The sequence below is a fragment of the Canis aureus genome, chromosome 14, assembly GCF_053574225.1.
Source record: "Canis aureus isolate CA01 chromosome 14, VMU_Caureus_v.1.0, whole genome shotgun sequence".
In the NCBI taxonomy this organism is placed as follows: Eukaryota; Metazoa; Chordata; class Mammalia; order Carnivora; family Canidae; genus Canis; species Canis aureus.
The window spans coordinates 55,516,277-55,543,399 of NC_135624.1; the positions used below are offsets into that span (position 1 = coordinate 55,516,277).

At 32.9% G+C, this 27,123-nt stretch overlaps 1 long non-coding RNA gene across 8 annotated transcripts in view; it reads left to right on the forward strand.

Annotated features, from left to right (window-relative positions):
• The first annotated feature begins 451 nt into the window (after positions 1-451).
• The window catches only part of LOC144283702 (uncharacterized), a 238,583-nt gene continuing 211,911 nt past the window's right edge, over positions 452-27,123 (forward strand). For all 8 annotated transcript variants that reach the window (XR_013352262.1, XR_013352258.1, XR_013352261.1 and 5 more), the window contains exons 1-2: positions 452-618; positions 10,867-10,938. This is a non-coding gene — a long non-coding RNA (uncharacterized LOC144283702). The remainder of the gene's footprint in view (positions 619-10,866; positions 10,939-27,123) is intronic.

Below are 27,123 nucleotides of genomic sequence, written 5' to 3' on the forward strand. Positions count from 1 at the left end.
GCCACATCCTATATTTTTGTATATCTCTGTGAATATATCTATAAAATCACAATCTTCCCCTAGTAAAAATAATAGCTAATTTTCTGAAAGATTATTGTCTTTTCTAAGCATTTCATGAATGTGAGAGTTATTATTGTAGGTCCTTTTCTGGAAGCATAACATGTTTTCTCATTTAGTCATCACAAAAGCTCTCTGGGGGATAGTACTAATGTCATCCTGATTTCATGGATGAAGAAACTGAGGCTCGAAGAGTTCAGTATGGTCCAACAATCAGCAGTGGAGGCATCCCAGAATCAGGGCTTGGACTATTAGTGGATAGTTCCGGGCTGCCTTCCTGATAGATTCCTTAAGGAGTTTACTGAGCTTTTTTTTTTTTTTTTTTTAAATCTTATCACAAAACTTTGGAATTAAGAAGCATTGATGGTTCTCTATTCTATCCTTGTTTTATAGACAAAGAAACCAAGACCTAGAGTGGCTTTAACTTACCCAGAGCAGCAAACACCTCACCTGGGAGCACAGGGCTGCTGCTCCTAATTTGGTTTTCTTTAACTACTATTTGAACGTCTCATAATTTTTGAACTTTGAATCTTACTTGAAGATTCCACTGTTAAAGAGAAGGTAAGAAAACCTTTTATGTCTAATAACACTGCAATATGTATGTAGTATGTAATATGTATGTAGCTTATAACTATCCTAAATATTTCATTTACCATTTGCATTTTGCTGCTGCCTACATTTGTTTTTTCCCCAGTGTGTCTAGATTTTGTGTGTATGCTTTATCTATATCAACACCAGCATGGAGAACCTTAGATCTTCAATTTTTGAGAAGACAGAGTCATACAGAGTAATCGAACTTTGAGTTATTATCTCATTTAGTTCCAAGTTTATAGAAAGAGTACATTAATATGGTTTTTAAACATTTAAAACAAATGACCTAGATTCAACACTGTGTTCTAATTCTGGCTATTAATGGTGAAACTTTAGGCAATTCACTTACATTTTCATTTCATTGACTTTCATAGGAAGAATGATAAAATAATACTTAAAATAATTAAATATCATTATACTAATATTTTCTATATATTTTTTAGGCTTTGCTGTAGGAAAATAAGCAAATGGATATGAATACTAAAGTTTTGTGGAACAGAAAACACATTTCAATTTAAAGTGTCAGAATGGGAGAATCGAAGAGTGACAGGCAGCAAATAGGAGGTCTATTTATTTATATATTTATTTTGAGTTTCTAATTTTTATTTAAATTCCAGTTAACATGTAGTGTAATAATTAGTCTCAGGTGTAGAATTTAGTGATTCATCAGTTACATACAATACCAAGTGCTCATCACAATTTCCCTCCTTAGTAAGATGAGAGGCATTTAAATACGGTGCTTTCTGTTAAAAAAAAAAAACAAACATGTAAGTTATAAGTTAACAATCTTGTCTTAATGTTAAAGGCAAAGAAGATCATAGACTCTTAGCAATCAAAGGGTCTCAGAGATTAGTTTGTCAGCTTCTCTATTTTATAATTCTAGGAACTTTGAGAAATAAGGCCACCAGCCACGGTGTCACAAAATTAGAACTAAAAGTCTAGTTTTCTGATTTTTGATATATATGCATGCATGTATATATATTTCTTCGAGTGTATCCTATTGTCTCAGAGAGACAACACATTTAGTCTCAGTATCTAAAAGATAAATGACTGGTGACTATCCCATTTGGTCATCAACTCAGATGATTGACATGTTCAAAACTTCCCCAGGCAATACATTAGCAATGTCAGATAAGAGACACATCCACAGTACACATTAAATTGCTGAGGACTGTGGATTCCCTTAATAATGCAACATACAGTAATGTGAATGCTTGGTCAAAGTTCCAGTAACCTGAAACACTGAAGTCCATCCTGTGATTAACCAGCATCTACCTTCCAAGTGCCCTCAGCAGCTTAAGAAACATCAGTTGACACTTTGCCAGAGTTGATAGCATCCTCTCATCTGACAGAAAACAAAGAAAAATGTGTTTCCCAGATGTATTAATAGCAACATCTGGTTCTATCAATGGAGGAAAAAAAACATAATCCTCTGAAAAGCAAATGCGTAATATGTACTCCAAGGCCAGTACATATCTTGCATTTCAATATGACACAAGTTTCAGGTCTCTTATGATTTGGCTTTAGTCTCCCATCTAAAGGTTGCCAGCTGCAATAAGTGTTTAGAGGAGTCAACCTGGGACCACAGATAAGTCATTCTAGTATGAATGTTTGCTCTTGCTGAACATCAGGATCCTACAAGCCAATTCAAAATGAGAGATGTCATTTTGCTTAAAGAAATTCAATTATAGATTCAAATGCATCTGCTGTTCATCACTTTTAATCATTGTCATTGTCTGATAAGAGAATGAAAGAAGGAAAGCTCAGTGTGGTGCTGACAGATCTCAGTCTCCAAAAGCATTCAATTTGTCAACTCTTTTCAGAGGGGAAAAAAAAAATAGATCAAATGGCATCTTATGTGCCTTTTAATGACTTCGGCTTGCTGAGACATTTATATTACATAGTGCTAAAAATAAAAGAAATTTTACCTTTTTAATTTAAAAAAAATGCTAAAGGAATGTACAAATCTTCAAAATGATAACCTGTGAATTTTAGGTTAAAGACCAACATAAGCATTGTAAATTTTATATATAATTAAGTAGTGACCGAAGAAATCTCTCAGAAGTGCAATGCCTGATTAGTAACCCATTTTTATCTTGAAGAGCTGGTGAAGGGATGAAAAAGAATAAGGTAAACATGTTAGGTTTTCTAAAAAAATTTCCCACAGATACCTTTCATCAGTTTTTAGATTTAAATTATTTTTCCTCCTAATATGTATTCACCTGGGTAGGGGAGGACTTAATATCTTCACATATCTTACTTTAATTATTTGCACAGGTTACTGTCTACTTTACATCTATGTGGAATCATGTTTACAACAGAAATAAAAATTTTAATTGGGTAATAGAAAAAAAGTTAGTATATGTCTGATGTGGAGTATCTGAAACAATAGCAAATTATTCACCAAACAACTATAGGAGCATATGTTAAAACAAAATCACTGAACCAAAAATGTTATTTTACTCACCATTTTAATTATTCCACGTCATTAAGACCATGAAGTTTACCCAAAACCTTGATTATAATTTTGAGCTTAATCCCAACAAAAAGAAATACGAAAATCCCAGAAGAATATTTGCCACATTAGTAAACAAAGCATCAGTTTCAACAATGTATATGCCAGGTCATTCATGTACACATACTAAAGGCTCACACAATAACAAGAAGGTAGTGGCTGTGAAAAATAGGTTTTAAAAATATATATATTTTTTTCTAATAGCTTTTGCAGATTCTGCAAAACCTGATCTGTAAACCTATCTGCAAAATAGAGTGCTGCATAATCCCAACAGAATATTAAATTGTAGTTAAGATCACAATTCTGGAAAAGAAATTACAAGTAAGATCAAAATCACTAAATGACTTGCTTGAAGCAGTGGTGATCAGTTTTAGAATAGAAAGCAGTTTGAGCTTCACATGTCAATGTGAAATCTAGGAAAAAAGAGATCTTATTGTAATATATTTTTACAATATTAATAGCTGCTGATTATTGAGTACATGTTATATTTCAGGTACTGTATTAGATCTTTCTCATTTATATGTGAGGGAATTAGAATAAAATATGTTCAATAACTTGGTTACTTATATAGCTAATAAGTACCATAAGAGGGATTTAAATAATTGTCTGGGATCTAAATCTCTACTATACTTGTCCTCATTAGAGATCATATTGGAGTATTATACATAAAGCAGTTTTTTTTTTTTTTTAGGTATTTCACAGAGCATTGTTTTGCCAACAAGGTAATGTCACACCAACAAGATTTTATTCTTTCATTCACAATGTTGTCCCTGGACTGAGTATTTGGTGCAATGGTAAAGCCAAAACCCATGAAAATTGTCCATGTGGACTTTTTTTCTGTTTCATTGGATTTTTTTTTTTTTTTTTAGTAAAATGGATTCCAACTAAATAGTTGAATGCACAATTATAAATGGTGTAAGTGATATGAAGGAAATAGCATGTTAATTGAGGGGGAATAGTAGGAGAAATTTGATTCAGATTGAGAACCCAGGGAAAGTTGCTCTGAGGAAGTGACATTTAACCAAACACCCATTGACAGAGCAGAAAAAGAGCCAAAGGGGGACTGAAGAAAGGAGTCTAGACAGAGAAAACAATGTCTGCGATGTCCCTGAATTTGAAAAAAGTGGGCTAGAACACAAAACAAAAAAAGAAGGGGACCTTAGTTCACCTTGATGGAGGAGCGTTTATCAGGTGATGAGACTCAAATAATTGGAACAGAAGACCGTTATGACTATGAGTGAGAGGCTTATTTGTATCAACCTCTATGAGAAAGGTATTGGACGAAAGGGCAGAAAATACAGAGTGAAAGACCATACACATGATTGTTTAATATTTAAACCATTTTGACAAACTAGGACCATCCAGCTATTTTTACTTAGTATTCACACAATTTTACAATGAGGCAGTTAAAAATTCAAGCACCATTCGAAAACTAAGTACACGCTTGCCTTAGATAGTGCCATCTATGTCAAACATACGCTACCAAATTTTGTGTGTGTGTGTGTAAATTGATTTTCAATGTGTCAAAGCACCTTGGTTTGAAATACTTTTAATGAGGAGCATAATTACAATGTTTTTGCTTAAATATGTTGACTTTTGCAGCATGTGTCATATGCACATGAAATTAGTCAAAAATTATTTAAAATATCACAAAGCCCATTCATAACCAATTCTAATAAAACAAGTGCAGTTTTAGTACTTATCACACCATTAATTATACATAGATTCAGATACACAAAACAAATAGAGAAAATACATATTAGTACTTAAAGTTATTACAATATATTTAAAATTTATTGGCTGAAAGAATAGGCACTTTGCTGTTTGCTTTAGGTAGTATGTTTTGTTGTTTGATGTACACCAATCTACACATTCAATGCAATCCCTATCAAAATCAGCATTTTTCACAGAGCTAGAACAAACAATCCTGAAATTTGTATGAAATCACAAAAGACCTCGAATAGCCAAAGAAATCTTGTAAAAGAAAAGCAAAGCTGGAGGCATCACTTCAAACTATTTAACAAAGCTATTGTGATCAAGACTGTATGAGATGGTATGGTACTGATTACAAAAACAGACACATAGATCAATGGAACAGAATAGAGAACACAGACATTGATCCACGCTATATGGTCATCTAATCTCCAACAAAGCAGGAAAGAATATCTAATGGAAAAAACTCTCTTCAACAAATGATGTTGGAAAAACTGGACAGCAACATGCAGAAGAATGAAACTGGATCACTTTCTTATACACATAAAGAAATTCAAGATGGGTGGAAAACAAAAACCTGAGACAGGAAACCATCAAAATCCTAGAGGACAACACAGACAGTAACCATCTGACATCAGCTATAGCAACTTCTTTGAAGATATGTCTCCTGAGGCCAGAGAAACAGAAGCAAATATAAACTAATTGAAACTTCATCAAGATAAAAAGCTTCTGCACAGGAAAGGAAACAATCAACAAAACTAAAAGGCAGTCTATGGAATAAGAGATGTTTGCAAAAAAATTAAGAAAAAATAAAAAAAGAGATGTTTGCGAGTGACGTATCTGATAAAGGATTAGTTTCCAAAATATATAAAGAACTTATAAAACTCAATACCCAAAAAAACAAATAATCCACAAGAGTGGGCACAAGCCATGAAGAGACATTTTTTTCAAAGAAGACATACAGATGGCTAACAGAAACATGAAAATGTGCTTAACATCACTTATCATCAGGGAAATACAAATGAAAACTATAGTGAGCTATCACATCACACCTGTCAGAATGGCTAAAATTAATAGTACAGGAAACAACAGTTGTTGGCAAAAATGTGGAGAAAGGGGAGCCCTCTTAAACTGTTGGTGGGAATGCAAACTGGTGCAGCCACTCTGGAAACAGTCTGGAGGTTCTTCAAGAAGTTAAAAATAGAACTACCCTATAACCCAGCAATTGTACTACTAGGTACTTACCCAAAGGATACAAAAATACTGATTGGAAGGGATAATATGCACTGCAATATTCATAGCAGCATTATTATCAATGACTGAATTATGGAAAGAACACAAATGTCCTTGGGTTGATAGATGGATAAAGAAAGATGTGGTATATGTATACAATGGAATATTACTTGGCCATAAAAAAGAATGAAATTTTGCCATTTGCAGTGACATGGATAGAGGTAGAGAGTATTATACTATGAGAAATAGTCAGTCAGAAAAGACAAATATCATGTGATTTATCTCATGTGGAATTTAAGAAATATAACAGATGAGCATAGAGGGGAAAAGAGGCAAACCATAAAACAGACTCTTAGCTATGGGAAACACAGGGTTGCTGGAGGGGAGGTGGACAGGGGTTAAATGGCTGATGGCTATTAAGGAGGGCACTTGTGATGACCACAGGGTACTTTATGTAAGTGATGAATCACTAAATTCTACACTTGAAACTAATATGACACTGTAACTGGGATTTAAGTAAAAAGTTAAAAAAAAAAAAACAACAACAACAAAGCACAAAACTGTGCTCAGTAACCAAGATTTCCTATTTAGTAGAAATGTCACAAAAAGCTCTTCAGAGGATAATGTATGATTCTAGCAGAGGAAATAAGGTAAATGCAAAATTGAACAAAAATAATTAGCATCTTAATTGCTGGACAGAGATTTAGGGACCAAGACCTTTATGTCTATACAAATTCAGAAAGCTATATCTTGAGGCAGCTATCATCTATCTGAAAAAGATCTATTTTAGCATAGATCAATTACATAGGGATGTCCATAAAGCCCATACAAGTGTCATTGTGAAGACTACATATATCTCCATTTTAAATCATTACGAGCATTCTGATACTTAGCAATCATTCCTAGGATATTTTGAAATAATGTTTCATTTTTTTCAAATGCTAAAAAAATCTAAGTGGGTATAAATTTCTTATATTTATTCATTATAATCCCTTACAAAATAGCATATATTTTTCAGATTTGTATTTGTAACGGGAATCGCAATTTGTCATAACATGACTTTCTTAGTTTTACGGCCTTTAGCGTTCTCACTTATAACACATTCATAGCCTGATTCTCCTTGAGCCCTCATGAATCTTGATTTTACAGCATAAGCACAAATGCAATAGAACACGGTTCTCATTTAAATTATGTGAAATTGATATTGTGCTGCTTTCAAATGCCATAAGAAAGAATATATCCGGTCATGGCAAGGGTGTCAGAGGCAATGGAGACTGAAGCCCGTAAGAGAAAATGCTCTCTACTTTACCTTCTCAGGAACTTCAGTATCCTTTCCAATGAGCATTCTGATACTGTTTGGGTACTTCTAACACTGGATTTTATTACAAGTCATAATGCAGCCTTCTTAATAGAAGTTCACATAATCCACTGAAAGTACAGATGTTTTTAAATTGTCTACTCTTGCTAGAGAGCAAAAGTTTATTTGGAAGGGTCATAAAGCTTCCTTCTTCTGGTTCTCAGGATACCCAATTGCTTCCAACTTATTCTCCAATGACGTTAATATATCATATCTATCATTTCACAAGATAGAGAATCCGACTGTGTAAATAAGAACTTTCAGGAGATTAACAATGTGTATAGTTAAATCGGGGCAGCGGGGAATGCCTGTCAGGATCATCTCTTAAAGTTGTTCACAATATTGCAAAAGAACTGGAATCTACATTGCTGTTTCTCTTTTACCAGAAAATGAGATAGGAATGTTTCACACACACACACACACACACACACACACACACACACAAGGAATGTTTTTCACTTAGAAGGACAAGTTTTGGTATTTGTAAGATTAAGGCTGAAACTGTACTCTGAAGTATCTAGCGATTTCTTCTTCGAGACTATCCAAATTATATTTAGTTGCTAAAATATTACTCCTATCATTTTACTGATGTTTAACCCTAGCTGGGTATGTTTTCATTCCTCTTATAAGTAATCCATCCAAAACTTCTTTTAATGTGATGGGAATTTAGGAATCACTGGAATCCAACCAAAGTTTATCATCAGAATTAAAACATGACCAAAAATATGATCGATTATACGGTTATACAAAAAATACACTATGTCATGTCTATATTTGTCAAGTGCAAAACAATGCTCTGAAAAATCAGATACCTTGTTTTTACCAATACTGTCTCTAGTGAGGGAGAGTGAATTATAAGGATTTGAATTTTAAGCAGATGAGTGTCTGAATCCTAGTTATGGTACTCATTACCTATGTGCCAACAACCAAGTTATTGAATCTATTTCATTCCAAATACCTCATCTATAAAATGAGAGTAAGAGATAATCAATAAAAAGGACTAACACAGCACCTGATAAGTGAAGTAGATCTATCAGGTTCATCTAAGTCTCCCTGTGTAAGCTTAGTACCTGCCTATCTGGCAGACATGAGTATGACTTTTCAAGCATAGAATGTTCTCCAACACAATATGGATAGTTCATCGGGCTTTCCCATGGCCTGGAAGAAATGTCTCTCAAAAACTGGTAGTTCTCAAACTGTGTATGAGGACCACCTAAGGAATTTTTTCAAACTTCCCATGCTGGTTAGGGTATACTTATTTTTGTAAAAACTGAATGTGCTTTACTACCCCTGAATTTCTATCAGGGTGAGAATAAGGTAGACTTGTTATCTCCCCAGGTAAATCTGAAGACTGACTCACTCCTACACTAGCACCATTTAAGACCACCTGCTCACAGTGGTCTATATCTCTTTACCTGGATGCTATGTTAAAACACAACTGACAGATTCTGATTATGAATTTGTTTCCTTGTGACCTGGATAATATAAAAGGTTACGGGTTGGAAGAACATGAGTTTTCTGGGTAAAGTTCTATCTTTCACAGCTAAGCAATGAATAAGAATTTGCTTTGTAATCTGTATCTAGTATAGTTAGTTCCCCAAGGCCCCTGAGTGGCTCTGTCATTTAAGCCCCACATTGGGCTTCATGCTCAGTGAGGAGCCTGCTTCTCCCCCCTCCCCCCCGCTTGTGCTCTCCCTCTCAAATACATGATGAAAATCTTTAAAAATAATAATAATAAATCAGTCTCCTCAGACCAGATTCAAATCAAGTGTCAAGCCTAGAAACATTGAGGACCAGACCCTGGCTAGTAATGATTCCACAAGTGTTACCACACATTACCTTGCTTTGCCAAGTTGAGTTTTCAATCTGTCTTCCTGAGCTTTCTACTATTTCTGCATTTAATGAAGAGTGGATATAGTTATAGGGAGGTACCAAATCATTTGCATAATATTTTGATTTTCCAGTAAAAACAAAACAACTGAGTTTTATATTTCACCCAACATAAGCATTTAGGATAGTTAATATATTTTCTGAGGGGTGTGTGTACTTATCTAGTTGAATTAAACAGATTTTTAGATCTCAGACATGCTGATTGATGGGTGGCTTTGGAAGTCTATTTATATGGAGTTTATTCTACTTTTAACTTCAGTATTGACAGAGTCTTAACACAAATATGAATCTTCTCGGGTCCATATCTTTAATCTAATTCTAAAGTTATTTCTGCTTTTAAAATGATAAGGCCAGTTAACACCCATTTAAAGAGATGGTCCATTGTCAAATTTATCCAAATTACATTAATTCATTTAACCAGAGCATTAGAATTGTTTATATTTCACATATAATTTGCTCATATTAAATTTATATATACTATTTTGATTACAGTAATATAGCAAATACATTTTAAGCTATAATATTGCATAGTAAAATACTCCATATCTAGAATTTGGACAAAAATATATATTATCATAAATAAGATTGTGCATAATTGGTTGGGTATAGGGTAGAGTGGCGTAGATAGAAAAACTCTCCTATGCTTGTTAATTTTTTTCTAAATGTGTTTGGAACCACCAGTTAAGGAGAATAATTTCATTTCTTGGTGTGTGTGTGTGTGTGTGTGTTTTTAATTTCTGATAATCCCTTTTTATTTTAGTTAACCCCTTACACACTAAAGATTCTAGCCCCTTCCCTTATACTGGACACAGTATAAGGCATAGGAAAAATATCCAGCTCTCCTCTCATTCTATAATTCTGAGTTGAGAGCCACAGTTAGATCTGTTATTTTTCTTTCATACCCCTTGTCAGCAGAGAGCTCAACATTAGAAGGGAAATAGATGAAAATGGTACTGAGTGTGAAAGACTGGGATTCAAGGTCTGATTTTGCTTTTAATGCCACTTGAGTAAGTTTGGATATGTGATTTTATCTCTCCATGCTTCCATTTTTTCATTTGAATGAATAGAAAAAATAACATGGAATAAATAATAGTTACTAAGTACTTATTATATGCTAGCGAAATGCTAAACAATTAACATATGCATTTTTTATTTAACTCATCCTAAGGAATACAGAGGATGGGTAATATCTGATTTTAAAGAAGGGAAAGCTGAAAATCAATGATATTGATGAGCTTTTCAGATACCATAGAACTCAAAAACTGCAGTGCTGATTTTAACCAGGTCTGCTTCTTCCCTAAATGTATACAGTTCTGTTACTAATATCTACCTCAGAAATGTAATAGTGGTTGTATTTTTCTATAAAATATAAAGTTATAAAAAGTGGTAGCTATTATTGGAGCTTATAGACTCTGACCTGGTTAGTCTCTCAAGGCTGATGCTTGTGAATTGAACAATTATCAGCACCCAAGTTTAGGGTATAAAAATAAGATGAAAATTCTCTTTCCAGAACACAGCGCCTTTGGAAGATTCGAATTTTGGTAATAAGGAGACTGTAAACTGTGAAAGTCATTTAGACTAGGTAAGAGGATGCTATGATCAGTTATGTAGTTTAAAACATATGAAACTAACAGATCATGTACATGTGTTTGCTGTGCCTTATCAAAGTATTAAGAGAACAGTTGCATGAACTGTATCTCCAGTATATATGTATGTATATGTGTATATTTTAAAACAAGTTACAAATTAGATATTGTCTGAGTTATGAAATTTGTGTGATGTAGGTATTTCTGTACATTTGTTATATATATTTGTTATATTTATTTGTTAATTATATATTTTAGATAATTTACCTATGTCAGAGAAAAAGTTTAGAATTATCCACTCCAAGACATTATTCTTTTGGATATTGGTATTTTAGGCCATTTTTGTTTCTATCATTGAAATTTTCTCCATTTTCTTTGCATTCTGATTCTAATAGAATTACTTCATTAAATAGCAAAGTACTCTCTTATTAATAAAAATCTCTAGCAGGGGTCCCTAGGTGGCTCAGTGGTTTGGGGCCTGCCTGCAGCCCAGGGCGTGATCCTGGAGACCCTGGATCGAGTCCCACGTCGGGCTCCCTGCATGGAGCCTGCTTCTCCCTCTGCCTGTGCCTCTGACTCTCTCTCTCTCTCTCTGTGTCTCTCATGAATAAATAAATAAAATATTTTTTAAAAATTAAAACTAAAGAGCTGTATTAGCTAAGTGTGCAGAATTTTTTATACTTAACATAAACAAGGAAACAGCAATCAATGAAAATGAGCCTTTTAATCTAACATAAAAAGTAATTTATAGCCTCTTAAAAGACAAGAATGTACATTTCTTTGTTCACTTGTTATTTTGTTTTTATATTGGTCCTATGCTGAACTTCTGCAAATATAGGATTATATGTTTTACTTGTGAAGAGCGGTAAAGAGGTTGCTTAGTTAGTTAATAACAGCGTTATTTCAGTTAAATTCAAGGTGGCCATTAGAAAATATTTTCTAAAAGGGTGTATTTTGTTAGCACGTGATATATCAGAATATCAAAATCAGACTTAGAAGACAGAAAAATAACCTCCCTGTGCGTCAAAGTAATAATTCTACATTTGATATTGTGCATGTATAAGATTAGCAGATCCAGAAAACACTCTAAAATGTCTTTTATAATAAATAAATAAATAAATAAATAAATAAATAAATAAATAAATAAATAAAATGTATTTTATAGTGTTCACTGAAAAATGAGTTTCAGTACTACAGGGAATTTCTCTAACTAATGTCTCCAATGGAATTTTGGTAAGAAATCTTTTTTGTACAAAATTATTTTCATGTTAAATTTAACAAATAGCATTCTGTGAATGGTTAGAAATAGATTTTTTGTGTGTGTGCTTTAATTTTACTTGCTTTTATGCATTTCTTGCATATGGTGAAATTATTTCTCTCGCACCAAATTATTTAACTGAAATTAACTATAAACACCGGGAGATAGGACTCAGCATTATTTTTTTTTCAATTAAAAAGAGGGGCTTGAGGATGCTATTTACATTCTTAGTCACCCTGTGCACTCAATTAATTATTTCAGATATACCACTTGGAGCCTGCCTAAATCCTCATGACTGTGATAGTTTAAAAAAATGTATTAAATAAAATTCACAACATCCAGTATATGTGCTAATTATTATGTTTGATATTCAGATAGGGAGAGATAAACAAGATACTTGGGATTAATTTACTATAAAAGGAGGGAAGTTTCCTTAGGGAATCCAACATATGAGGTCATGTGACCTCAAGAAGGGAATTTAGTTTAAAATCATTAAAAGTTGGAAGTACTCCCGCATATTTTTAAAGTAAAGCAAATACATTTTTCTTGAAGGCTTTCACCTTCTGTGGAATACCTAGAGCTAAAGCTTGAGGATAATAAGATTATAGTGGCAAAAGCAAAGCAACAAAAACAACAGTATATCATGAATGAAGGAAGAAAAAAGCCAAGGCTGAGATGCACAGAGATTTCAGATATTGAAATTATAAAACACATTGTTAAAATAGGTTTAAAACAACAAAAAGAAATTCGAATTATGAGCAAAGGCCTAGGAATTAAAAATCGGCAGGGATATATGAGTAAAACAAATATATATATAAATATTCAAAAAATTATAATATACTTTATAAAAATGTAATTATTTTTTAGCAATGGACTAGGAGAAGGTATAGGAAATTTGTACCCTAAAAAATTGAGGTAAAGAAATTATCCAAAAAGCAACAGAGAGGGACACCTGGGTGGCTCAGTGGTTGAGCATCTGCCATTGGCTCAGGTCATGATACCGGGGTGCTGGGATCGAGTCCCACATTGGGCTCCATACAGGGAGCCTGCTTCTCCCTCTGCCTATGTCTCTACCTCTCTAGATTTGTCTCTCATGAGTAAATAAATAAAATATTTTTTAAAAAAGTAACAGAGAAACAGTTTTAAAAATATGAAAACCTTGAGTAGAGACCTTAAGAAAAATGAATATCTAAAGTACATCCAACTTAAGCTTCTGAAAGAGATGAGGAAAAAAAACAACTACAATATTCAATAAGCAAATGAATGAGGATTTTTCGTGATTGATTAAATATAACATTCTACAGATTTGAGAAGGCTGCTGAATCCTCAAAAAAATAGAAAGAGAAAATATACACCCAGACACAACAAATTAAAATATAAAACATATAAGACACAAGGAAAATCCTGAAAGCAGTCAGAAAAAGACAATTAACTTCAGTGACATTGATATTAGGGTGACTCCTGAACTTTCCATCAGAAATAATGGAAGCCAGAATATAGCTGATGCATAAACAATGCAGGGGTTAGGGATGCTGATCCACGTATAAGTTTTGACTTCCCCAAAACTTAGCTACTAATAGCCTAATACTGACTGAAAGATTCACCAATGACATAAACTGTTCTTTAACACATATTTTGTATGTAATATATTTTATATACTGTATTTTTATAATAAGCCAGAGAAAAGAAAATATTAAGATCATGAGGAATATAAAACATATTTACAGTACTGTGCTGTATTCATTTTACAAATTAGGTATAAGTGGACCCATGTAGTTCAAACTTGTATTGTTCAAGGGTCAACTGTCTAGTGGAATAACATCAATGCACTAAGAGAAAATTGACAGTCTTAAATATTACATGAAGCCAAAATACTTTTTAAAAGTTATGATAAAAGGATGTTTTAAACAAAGTAAACATTTTAAAACTAGCAAAAACTGAGAAAAGAAGAGTCTAAAGGATATACATAAAAGTAAAAAGGAAATTACCTTAAACAGTCTGAAATGCATTAAGTAATATTTGGTAAAGAAATTGAGAGATGTGAGGATTAATCCAAGCTCCTAGTTTTGTTTTTGTTTTGTTTGTTTTTACAAATACTATTGCCATTTGGTTGGACTTGAAACAATCAAAGTGTGGGAACTGGTTTTGAGACCTGTTGAGTTTTGAGTACCTTTGAATGACCCATGTGCATGCCAAGTACACAGCTGTATCCGTAGATCAAAAACTCATCAAAGGCACTGATGCCTGGGCTGGAGATAAAATATGTGGTTAGTGTACATATAACTAGTTATTGGAATAATAGTCATGTATGAGATTACTCCAGAAGATGCAAAATGAAAAAGAAATAGTCTATGAATTGACATTGAGGAACTCCAACATTTAATAAAGAATCTTCCCTGTGAGGTAAAAAAAAAAAAAAAAAAAAAAGTAATTTAGTTCTTTTTTACTTCAGTGAAATTCAGGTCATATTAATATATTTCTTTACCTAAAAGTTAATTCCAGTTTCTTTCCTTCAACAGGATTTGGAGCCAAACAATGCTCTAGAGTCCACACAGCTCCTTAAATTAGACACAAATATGAAGTATTACATTATTGGAAATCATTAGTCAAATCAATGAGCCTTAATTGTATTAATAAAATACATTAAAGAACTGATCCCTGGCTCATTTATCACTTCTCCAAGGAAAATTGCCAAGCCTACATTTCAGGATCTTATCAAAAGTTACTGATAAGCATTGGCACCTCTGGAATTCCCAACTTGGCATTCTAGGGAGGGAAAAGAAGTTCTTTGTCATTTTAAGAGCATTTTGTAGGCCTCACCACCCAAGCTTAATGGGTGTGAGCTACAAGATGATCTACCTAGAAAGTCTACAACAGGATATCTGATTTGTAGACTATGCAGATGTAATTTTTTTTCTTTATAAGAATTGGCATGCTCTTGTTATATTTTGCATCTTTCAAGTGCATGCCATCAGCTTCTTATTACCCTCCCTCATCTATTACACTTATCTTTCATTACTGGCTGTGCAGAATTTCTATTCCAGACTGCCTAATGTGATTGTTTTGCTATTGAGACATTTTGAATATTTTGTTCATGAACTTTGTGTAAATCTTTCTCCAGACTGGAATCAACACTACTACTATTTCAAACATCTAAACTTTAAAATATTTATTTAAATATCTCTGGTTAGTGCACTCATTTTAACAATTACTAGACTTTGGGACATATAGTTATCTCAATGAACTCAATTTCTCTTTCAGAGCTAAAGTACTTAATTTCTTCTTCAAGTATTTGGCAAATTTTATGTTCTACACTTTAACATATTTGCACTGTATTTCCCATTTATGTATTTCAATTACTATTAATAGTCTTCTTGATAGGACCTAATGCGCTGCTATTCACAAATCAGGAAACAGCAAACCATCAATTATTAACTCTTCTGGTCAATTGGTGTATTTTGTTTTTGTTACCAATCAATTCACTTTTGGCAGCCATCAGATATCTAAAATTTGATAGCAATAGATAGATAGATTGATTGATTTCCTGTCATATGGGGAAAAGCTACATTTACACAATCTATATATTTCATCTATGATACTGCCAAAGAGGCACACTAAATATTTGCTATCCTGAAGTTTTAAAATGTATAACAAGGTAGAAGCTAATTTGGTTGAAAACACTTCAGTATCTCACTTCAGAGTGATAGCCCTGAATACATGCAAACTGTTTTTAAGTTTTTATTTCTTTATTTGAAAGACAGAGACAGAGATAGCAACAGAGAATGGGGAGGAGAGGGAGAAGCAGACTCCTGCTGAGCAGTGAGCCCACATGGGGCTCAATCCCAGGGCCTGGAATCGTGACCTGGAGCTGAAGGCAGACACTTAACCTACTAAGCTACCCAGCTGCCCCCATACAAACTATTAAGAAAGGTAAATAAATATAATAATATAAATAAAGGTATGTCTTCTTAACCTATCAATGACTATTTCCACTCCTTCTTTTGAATAATATATTATGTTGGAAAAACACATGTAAGTTGTGTTAAAACATAGTTTGGGATGACAGAAGATTGTCAGCACATTTATAGATGGCATTATTAGAGTAAGTGGATGGTTGGTGAAGATAAGCACTGCCCTAATGTTTAAAAAACTTTGAGAAGTTGTGCTACGTAACCTCCTCTTCATAAAGGCATCACTTTCAGGAGCAGGAGATGTTGCTGGCATTTCTAACACAGAGAAGGCAGATACTTTGACAAAATGCAAGGTCAGAGGAATTTATCCCAAACGAAAGAACAAGATAAGCCCACGTCCAGAGACCTAAGTGAAACAGATATCATGACATGACTGATGGGGAATTCAAAGCAACAGTCCAAACCAGGCTTGAGAAAGGAATAGAAAATATCAGTGAGACTTACAACAGAAATAAGAGTTAAAAAAGTATCAGAGATGAAGAATACAAGAAGTGATATTGGAAACAGGTAATGAACACAAGACTGGAAGAAGCAGAGGAATGAGTTAGTAACCCAAAGACACAATAATGGAAAATAATGAAGCTGAAAAAAGAGAAAAAGAAGAATTGGAATGAGAATAGACTTAGGCAACTCTGTGACTCCATCAAACATTGTACCATTTGTATTACAGGTGTTCCAAAAGAAAAGAGAGAAAAGGGAGCAGAAAATATATTTCAGAAATAACAGCAGAAAACTTCCCTAATCTGGGAAAATAAACATCCAGATCCAGGAGGGGGAATTATCTGGTTTTGGCTTTTCTAAGTTATCAGATTTGTTAGTATACAATTGTTTATAGTAATATGTTGTCGTACTAGGCATTTCTATGGTTATCTGTTATTGTTTTCCATTTTCCATTTTAGTTTTTGAGACTTGTCTCTTTTTTTTTTCTTAATGTATTAAAGAATTGCCAGTTTTGCTTTTTTTTTTTATTTTTTGGAAAAACTGGTCATTATTTTCAATGTTATGTTTATTCTAGTCTCTATATTATTTCTGATTTTTCCTTGTTATTTACCTCCTCTACTAAATTTCAGCTAAGTTTCTTCTTTTTCTAGTTCCTTGTGCTGTAATGTTATTTGCACTTAAAAAAAATACATTTATAGCTTAAATTTCACTCTAGCACCAGCTTTTTGCTGTATCCCATAGCTTATTTTATTTTCTTTTTCTTTTGAGACATATTTTGATCTGCCATTTTATTTCTTATTTGGCCCATTGCTTGTGCAGTAGTGTGTTGTTTAATATTTACATATCACATATTTAATATTTAAAATTTAAAAATAAAAGAAATTGTGCCAACTCCAGGCAATTATATTCAGTATTCATAGGCTCACTATGGTTAGGTGCTATTTTTATTTACACAGTGTCATGGCATTTAATAGATGTCATAATATTATTACACATTAGCAACATTGATAAGGGAATTTACAATTAATAGCTTTAAAAAGTTATTAACAGCTAAATTTAAAATATCACTAATTACAACTCTCTGGTGGTATTGAAGTGAGGCATGGTCATCTGGAAAGTACTTTATGTTGCTCTAAAGAAAGATATTATACATTTCTAAATATCCCATATTTAGAAATCCCATGTCCTGAGTGGCTCAGTCAGTTAAACATCTGACTTGATTGGGCTCAGCTCATGATTTCAGGGTGGAGAGATCAAGCCCTGCATGGGCCCCACACTCAGCATGGAATCTGCTTAAGATTCTCTCCCTCTGCCCTCCCCTCCCGCCCCCGCTCACGTGTGTGCGCTCTCTCTCATTCTAAATAACTATATAGATAAAAATAAAATAAAAATCCCATATCAAAGACATTGAAGGTGTTGTTTCCTAAAAAGGTAAAAACAACAAGCTGATAGAGTACAAACAAAATAAAACTGTAAAATAAATTAACCATGTCCACTAATTATTAAATTTGAATAACTTGGTATTAAATGGGTACTTCCTTTAACTCATGTTCAAAACTCTTCAGGAACACAATATATAAATATTCTCAACACAGATACAATGAAGTGTACAAATGTATACTACCAGTATAGAGCAGAGAGACTTTGTGGTAGACTAATAATTCTTTGCAACTAATTAAGAGAGAAAATAGGGAAATGTAATTCCACTAGGGCTAATAGCTGCTGCTATCGCCTATTTTCATATTTAATTTTCTTTGCTCCTGAATGGCAATGAGCTTTTGACATTGTACTAAAAATAGATTTTCCTTTTGACAGGAATAATCTTCCCCCCTCCCAAAATAGAATGCTATTTAAAAAGAAGAAATAGTTCCTGAATTTTGGGTTGTATTTGTGTGTTAAGAGGGACTAATCTAGGCCTACTCTTATTTCTTTCATATTTTGCCTTTTCTGTTTATTTTTTTAATTAGTTTTGTGTTTGAGAATGCATTCCTGCATGTATATGCATTAGTAAGAAGAAGGACAGGCTCTGACTGGCAGAAAAGCATCTTTTATTCTCTACCTCATTGTCCTTCTTCTCACCAGTGAAAACTATTATTTCCTATGGATCTCTCAACCATTTTCTATAAAATATTTGTAGTATTCATTCTGTGCTTCAAGTAACTGAGTGTATAGAAACTTAATCACTGCCCAGTAAGATCACTGCGTTAACATTTAAGGCTTCTGATGTTAAATGCATGTTTTAAAGCTGTTATCGCAGGCATCTTGATCTGTATCTTAATTCATTCCATGTTGCCTCAATGATTTGATTTTTCTTGAGAAATAATGTCTGGAGGTTTTTTTTAGAATGCTTGCAAATGATTTACTTCTTTCTCTTTTATCTATTAAATGTATATTGCATTCTGAAGGCTACCTAACAACATGACTGATACAGTAATTAATTTTCATGATGAACTCATTTTATGCAAGAAAAAAGAAGCTACATAGTAATATATTTAAACATTATATGAAATAAGGGGAGAGAACTCAGGCTAAAAGAAGAATTTAAGGTTCTTACTCTATTGAAATTTTGGGATTTATATTAGCAAATTGCAAAATGCCAATTAAAAACCTAAAATCTTACACCTAAAGATCTAGCAGAGTGTTATAAACACACTAGATGTTTAATAATTGTTTTACTAATGATTGTGCCTATGTATTCTTCCAAATGTTTTTAATATTAAAAGATGTTTTCTGTACCACCTGCGAAATTGTCTTATTTCCAGTATACTGTAGATAAAAAAAAAAATAATTCTTTAGTGTTGGTACCCTGAATTTATCTTCAGAAAGCCTTTCCATACAGAGGAAAATCTTTATTGATTTTGTGATTTAAGCAAAGGCCAATGTACTCAATACAATTTCCCACTGGCTTTGTTGAATTGTATAATATATTATGTCTTTTTACATTGTTACTACATATTACTTTTCCTAGAGGAATACATCAGCTTCTAGACTTTCAATTACTTTCTATTATCTATAAAATACCTCTACAAGACTTTTTTTATTCCTTTTAAGAAAAACTACTAAAGGAAACCTCAATAATTTTCCTCCAACTTTCTCAAACTTCTTATTGGCCCACTTTGCCTCCGTGGGTTGCCTCCTTATGTTCCCAATCTCAATAGTTCATAATTTTTTAAATCTATCCTACATTTTTCATTTTAGTCAAATAGCAAATTCCACTGATATCAACATAAGTCTATTTATAGGAGCAAACGCCCTTGAAAGGAGAATATCATTCAATGTGTTTGAAAGTTCCATGCAATAATTTATCAGAATCTTCTTTTTACTATTTTATTTTTTTAAAGATTTATTTATTTATTTATTTTAATTTTATTTTTTTAATGATAGACATAGAGAAAGAGAGAGAGAGAAAGAGAGAGAGAGAGAGAGGCAGAGACACAGGAGGAGGGAGAAGCAGGCTTCATGCCGGGAGCCCGATGTGGGACTGGATCCCAGGCCCCAGGATCTCTCCCTGGGCAAAAGGCAAGTGCCAAACCACCAGGCCACCCAGGGATCCCCCTTTTACTATTTTAAATAACTTTATTAAAAATCAGGAAATAAGAGTATTTTATTGATATTTTTCCTAAATTAACTCAAGAATATTTCAAAAAGTGCATGCACGAGATGTCTATATCATTTTAGTAATAAGTACATGACTCTTAGCTCTTAGCATTTTAAGAGCACATTAGAAGAGAATAAGAATAAAACTTGTAGAAACTGATGAATTTTTAAAAATGGTAATTGGTAATAGTCTTTTCCATTGGATAGAAACTTTCAAAAAAAGTCTGCAAAAGAGGTAAGACAATATTTTTTGTTTTATTGACATATAATCGACATACATCACTTTTTAAGTTTATGGTATACAGTATAATGACTTAACATATATATTGTGAAAGGATCACACAATAAGTTTAGTTAACATTCAGCAACTTACATAGATATCAAGAAAAGATCAAGGAAAAATGTGGTTTTCTCCTTGAGACAATAATTGTTTAGATTTAGTCTCATAACAACTTTCAAATATACCACAAAGCTGTGTTAGCTATAGTCATCATGTTGTAGATAACATCCCTAGTACTTATTTGATGTATAACTGGAAGTTTGTACCGTTTGACCATCTTCATCCCATTAACCCACCCATCCCCACCTCCAATAAACATGAATCTGATTCATTTTCTATGAGTTTTTGTTTTTTGTTTTTACATTGCACATATAAGTGAGATCACTCAATGTTTGTCTCTCTCTCTCTGACATATTTAACTTAGGATAATGCTCTCAAAAGCCCATCTGTGTTGTTGAAATGGCAGGTTTTTATTTTTTCCTTTTTTTAATGCTGGGAATATTGCTGGGTATGTGTGTGTACATGTGTACCAATTTTTCTTTATCCATTTATCTATTTTTAGACATATAGATTGTTTCCATGTCTTGGCTACTATAAATAATGCTATATGAACATGGAGGTGCAAGTATCTTCTTGACATAGTATTTTTGTTTCCTTTAGATATATCCTCAAAAGTAATATTTCTGGTCATAGAGTAGTTCTATTTTTAATTTTTTTGAGGAACCTTCATACTTTTTTTCCATCCTGGCTGCAGCCATTTACATTCCCACCAGTGTGTACAGGGTTCCTTGTTCTTCACATCCTTGCCAACATTTCTTATCTCTTGTCCTTTTGAATATAGCCATTCTGACAGGCATGAGATGATATCTCATGGTTTTAATTTGCATTTCCCTAATGATTAATGACATTGAGCACCTTTTCTATCGGCCATTTATATAGCTTGTTGGAAAACTGTCTATTCAGATTCTTTGCCCATATTTTCATTGAATTATTTGGGTTTTTCATTTGTTTGCTAGTGAGTTCTAGGAGTTCTTCATATGTTTCAGATATTAGTCCCTTATCGGATATATGGTTTCTAATTATTTTTTTCCCATTTCATAGGTTATCTTTTCATCTTATTGGTCATTTCTTTTGCTGTTCAGGAGTTTTTTAGTTCAATTTAGTCCCACTCGTTTATTTTTTATTTTATTGCTTGTGCTTTATGTGTCATGTTCATAATATCACTGTCGAGATCTATGTCAAGGCACTTTTTTCCTGAAAAGAATATTTAGAAAATATGAACATATTCAAGAAAAACGTCCACAATTTTGAAATTTTCAAAATAGGTAAAGAGAATACATAAGAGTGTCCATTTTCAAAGTAACTAGTGGCTGATATCCAGGGAGTACTAGACTTGACACAATTGCTAGTATCTTCAAGTAACTGGACATGATCATAATAATAATCTAGATAATACTATTTGGAACCAACTATCAGACTTAAAAATCTAGCACATCCTTTTTTTTCTTCAGTAAAAAACAAACACATATTTAAATTTCTTTAGTATCAGTGTTTCAGGCTTGTTATGGACTGAGTATGTCTGTCCACCTCCCCCTACCCAATTCCTATGTTAAAAGCATAAACCTCAATGTGGTAGTATTTTAGGTTAATTAAGGCCTTTGGGATTTGATTAGATCATGATGATTGGGCACTCCTGAGTGAAATTAGTGTCCTTAAAAAAAGGAATCCAGAAACCTCTCACTCCTCTCTGCCATGTGAGGACACAGTGAAAAGATCACTTATGAACCAGAAGTGGGCCTCATACATGAATCTGCCTCCACCTTGACCTTGGACTTTCCAGTCTCCAGAATTGTGACAAATATATGTTTGTTATTTAAGGCTGAGTCTGTGGTATTTTTGTTAAAGCAGCTTATACAGACTGAAATAAGGCTTAAGCTCCCCCCGATTGATTCATTTTCATACTTTACCATTTTTGCATTTAGTAAATATTTACTAAGACCCATTATGTGTTGAAGGGAGAGAATGCACTGATTTTACCATGCTTTGTGCATAAACCAGATCCACCACAACCATTAAATCCTCTATCTTTGCTCTTCATTGCTATTTCTACAGAGATTGAACCATTCTACATTCTTACCAGTAGTCCACTAGAGTTCTCTATAATCGTACCAACACTTGGTTTATTTACCTATTTATCCATTTATTTTTATTTTTATTTTTTTAGTAAGGGCCATCTTAACAGCTGTGAGGTGATTTCTTGTGGTTTTTATTTGCATTTCCTTCATAATTAAAGATTTTGAGATTCTTCATATACTTGTTGGCCATATATATCATTCTTGGAGAAATGTCTATTCAAGTCCTTTGCCTACTTTTCAGTTGGGTTAGTGTGTGTGTGTGTGTGTGTGTGTGTGTGTTGCTATTGAGTCATAGGAGCTTCTTATATATTTTGAATATTAATCTTTATCAGATATATGGCTTGCAAATATTCTCTCCCACTCTATAGATTATTTTGTCATTGCTAATTCCTTCCTTTATTATGTAGAAGCTTTTGAGTTTGATGTAGTCTCACTTGTCTATTTTTGCCTTTGTTGTCTGTGCTTTTGGTGTCACAAGAAATCATTGCCAAGCCTAATATTGTGAAGTTTTCTTCTGTGTTTTCCACTAGGAATTTTAGAGTCTTGGGCCTTACATTTAAGTCTTTAATATATATTCTGAGTTGATTTTCTAGTGTATATTGTAAGATAAAGATCCAATTTCATTCTTTTGTGTCTGGATATGTGCTTTGCCAAAACTGCTGCCTGATGAGACTATCCATTCCCCTTTGCTGTATTCTTGATAACATTGTCTAAGATCAGTTGACCATATGTACTTGGGTTTATTTCTGGGATCTGTATTCTTATATTCTTTCATTGTATTCTGTATTCTTTCATTAGTCTGTATACCTTCCTTAGGTCAATGCTATGCTATTTTAATTACTATAGCTTTATAATCTATTTTGAAATTAGGATGTGTGATGCCTCCAGCTTTGTTCTTTCTCAGTATTGTTTTGGCTACTCAGAGTCATTTGTGACTCCATATGTGTTTTGGGATTTTCAATTTCTGTAAAAACAAATGCCAATGTGACTTTTATAGAGATACATGGAATCTGTAGATAACTTTGGGTAATATGAATATTTTAATAATATTAAGTCTTCCGATCTATGAACATGGGATGTCTTCCCATTTATTTGTGTTTTAATTTCTTTCATCAGTGTCGTGTAGTTTACTGTTTATAAGTCTTACATATCCTTAGTTTGAAATTTATTGTTAAATATTTTATACTCTTATGTTATTATAAATGGTATTATTTTCTTTAATATATATAATATATATATATATATATTATTGAAGTTCTATTTGCCAACATATAGTATAACAGTCAGTGCTCATTCTATCCAGTGCCCTCCTCAGTGTCTGTCACTCAGTCACCCATCCTCTGCTCACCTCTCCTTTCCCTTCCCCTTGTTCATTTCCCAGGGTTAGGAGTCTCTCATGTTTTGTCACCCTCTCTAATTTTTCCCACTCATTTTCCCTATAATCCATTTCACTATTTCTTATATTCCCCCTATGAGTGAAACCATATAATGATTGTCCTTTTCCAATTGACTAACTTCACTCAGCATAATACCCTCCAGTTCCATCCACGTTGAAGCAAATGGTACATATTTTTGTTTCTAATGGCTGAATAATATTCCATTGTATTCTAGACCACAACTTTATCCATTCGTCTTTTGATGGACATCGAGGCTCCTTCCACAGTTTAGCTATTGTGGACATTGCTGCTAGAAACATTGGGGTGCAGGTGTCCCGACATTTCAATGCATCTGTATCTTTGGGGTAAATCCCCAGTAGTGCAATTGCTGGGTCTTAGGGTAGCTCTATTTTTAACTCTTTGAAGAACCTCCACACAGTTTTCCAGAGTGACTGTACCAGTTCACATTCAATGGGATTATTTTCATAATTTCTTTCATTTAATTCTTTGTTAGTGCACAAAAATGTAACTGATTTTCCATTTATATGATTATGTATCCTGCAACTTTACTGAATTTATTAGTTCTAATCAGAATTTTGTTGCATCCTTAGAATTTTCTACATGTAAGATTACGTCCTCTACAAACAGAATTTTCCTTTCTCTTTGGATGCCTTTTTTTTCTTGACTAATTGTTCTAGCAAGGATCTCCAGTATTTTATTGAATACACATGGTGAAGGTGGGCATCCTTGCCTACTTTTTCTGATCACAAATAGAGGCTTTGATTTCATGGTCTCTGATGATAAATTGCCATGATAAAATGAAATATATGTTCTCAAAAAGTTACAAAAATAATTTAACAGGTGGTACTAATATCAGTACACACAATGTGTAGCAGCAGTCCCAGAGTTTGAAGTTTGATTCTCTAAAGAAAATATCTGTATCCTCACTAAAAGAATTAAGTTTTCTCTCCTTCTCTTGTCCCTCCCCACTTTGGGGCACTTCAGTGTTTATCAACTATAAGTATGCTATTTAGACTTGGAGATATATACATAAGTTTATAGGTCATAGGCATATAGATAATCATACATTCTTATGTGAACTCTTAATTGAAATAATTAATTCCCCTAACCACAGCAGCATGCTAATTCCTTACCACACCTGTGAAATAATTTATCCCTAAAACACATGTATTCTACTAGAGGAGAATAAATAGGCTTAAAATAGGAATAAGCTCCTGAAAGTCCTAGGAACCACTTAACATGAGGCTTTTCTACTGAAATGAATTAAGTAACTTCTTCCATGTACCACTTGTTCTAGTTTCTCTGTGAAGAGAATAAGTCTATTGCGTGAACATTCTTTGGTGATAACAACATGAATCTAGTGGGAAAATCTACAAGTGTACTTTGATTTTTGTAGTGAGAGAGTAGAAAACTTTGTTCAACAATTCCACCAATGCATAACTTGAAAGTATTCATTTTCCAAAAGAATATAAATTTGCTGCTAAGAAAGGGAAATAACCATTGGATATCCAAAGTAATATGTGCCTAAAAATACTCTAAATTCTTTTATCTTTAGATAGATGCAAAATTTTACATTTAGCAAGCGTACATTTATATTTCATATTTTAAATCTATTTCTGTAAAATATCCTTGAGCAATGTATTTAGTAAAAGTTGAATACTAGTCTTATTATAGCAATTATAGCAATAGTCTTATTATAGCAATATAGTCTTATTTTAGCAATTATTAAGAAAATCTTTCAGAAGGTTGTTGTAAAAGTGAAAAGGAATCATACTGGGGTCAAGTCATATTAGAGTTGGAATAATCATCCATATTGGTGAGAACTTTTTTCACACTCCTCAGTTTCTGTATAGAAATTTCAACTGGGCCATCTGGCTATTTGGGGATCATACTATATATTAGAAATCAATCAATAACATGTAGCACTGTGTTCCTGATTGTCACCATATAATATAACTTCAAATTTTCTGCAGTTCACATCACTCATCAATAACTAGTTAAGGAAAGCAATATTTATGGAATATTTTAGAAAATCTTACTATTCATTTTTTCTTTAATATTGGCATTCTTAAGGTTTTCCATTCATAATAACTACAATATGAGACAAGTCTAAATATATACATTCCCAGGTACAAATCTAAGATATTTTTATTTAGTAGGTCTGAGATTGGATCTGAAAAACACCCTTTATATCAAACATCCTCACTGATAGTGAGGTAGGCCATTTACATACTATTTTTAAGAAACACTCTTTTGGTTTATTACTCCTTATCAAATAATCGGTTACTATTTTTATATTCTTATTCATTATTTTTTATGTATTTATGAGAACAATTGACACATATTAGTTTCAAATATACAGCAAAATGATTCAGTTAACATCCATCAGATAGAATTAAACACTTTTTTTTCTTGTAATGGGAACTTTTAAGATCTACTATTGTAGCAACTCTCAAAGTTCATTGCAGTATTATTAACTATGTCAACATGCTATATATTACATTCTTATGATTTATTTATTTTATAACTAGAAGTTTGTATCTTTGACTACATTTTGATCACACCTTGCCTCTGGCAACACCATCAATCTGTTCTCTGTATCTATGAGTTTGCAGCTTATTTATTTTTTTGAATCCACATATAAGTAAAATCATACAGTGTTTGTCTTTCACTTTCTGACTCATTTCTAATAGCATAATACCCTCAAGGGCCATCCATATCGTCACAAAAGTCAGGATTTTCTTATTTTGATGACTATACTGTACTATTTTGTACATGTATGTATAATGGAATATTACAACTTTTTACAAATTAATTTGCAACTTTTGTATCCATTTATCTTTTGATTGACACAAGTTATTACCATGTCTTGGCTATTGTAAATAATATTGCAGTGAATATTAAGGTGCAGAAATAGTTTTGAGTCAGTGTTACCGTTTTCTTTGGATAAATTCTAGGAAGTGGAATGGCCGTATTACATAGTAGTTTTAATTATTTGAGGAACTTCTGCACTGCTTTCTTTGGTGACTTCATCCAATTTCATTTCCACCAGAAATGCCCAAAGATTCCCTATTCTCCACATCCTTACCAGCACTTGCTATT